This window comes from Plasmopara halstedii (genome assembly GCF_900000015.1).
Source record: "Plasmopara halstedii genome assembly, contig: Scaffold_637, whole genome shotgun sequence".
NCBI classification, from domain to species: Eukaryota; Oomycota; class Peronosporomycetes; order Peronosporales; family Peronosporaceae; genus Plasmopara; species Plasmopara halstedii.
The window spans coordinates 11,212-11,952 of record NW_020187554.1 but is presented as its reverse complement, the minus strand read 5'-3'; positions in this window follow the sequence as shown (position 1 = coordinate 11,952).

Genomic DNA, 741 nt, shown 5'->3' with positions numbered 1-741 from the left:
GGCCCGATACGCTACCTCTGCGCAAAGTGCTGCAAATGTCAGATAGGAAGGAAGGACTGGTGGTTTGAAGGTAAGTTTCCAAGTAAATGTATTATGCTTATAGCTAGCTAGTTATGCAAATCGTTTGGAGTTTCATAACTCCTCCTGGTACTTAGGTACGACTTAACTTGTTTCCAACAGACGAACGTTCGCAAGTGGTTCGTCGTCTACCCATGCGTCGAGGCTTGCTCGTTGTACCTCTCACCGAGAGCGAAGGGGGGACGAAAGGTGCAGATTTTGAATATTCTCACAGTTCTGCTTAGTTGCACAAAAGTGTCATGTGTACATACGCTATAATCCGGTATGTAGCTAGCTATAGTAGACACCATGGTGGAAGAGTGTGTAACAGGGGACATATCGTATGATGATGTATGCGTCCACCTTATACTTTTGTCTTAATCAAAAGCTCAGAAGCACCAAAGTGTTGATACGGACAAGGCTAATCGACTTCGTGAATGCGTGAGTGCTAGTCAAAGCAAAAGATTTTGGCATAACTTGCAGATAAAGAAAAAGATATATTTGCGACGTTTTTGAGTTTTGGTCAACTATGTCAGAGATAATGTATGACAGCTCAGGGCCACAATTTTTAGGCATTACTACTCTACAAATTTTTATAAAATGTTCTACCTTTCTGAGGGACTGTATATCAGCACATCAAAGGATTGAAATTTTTTCAAACGGTGAACAGAGACGAGAATTGTA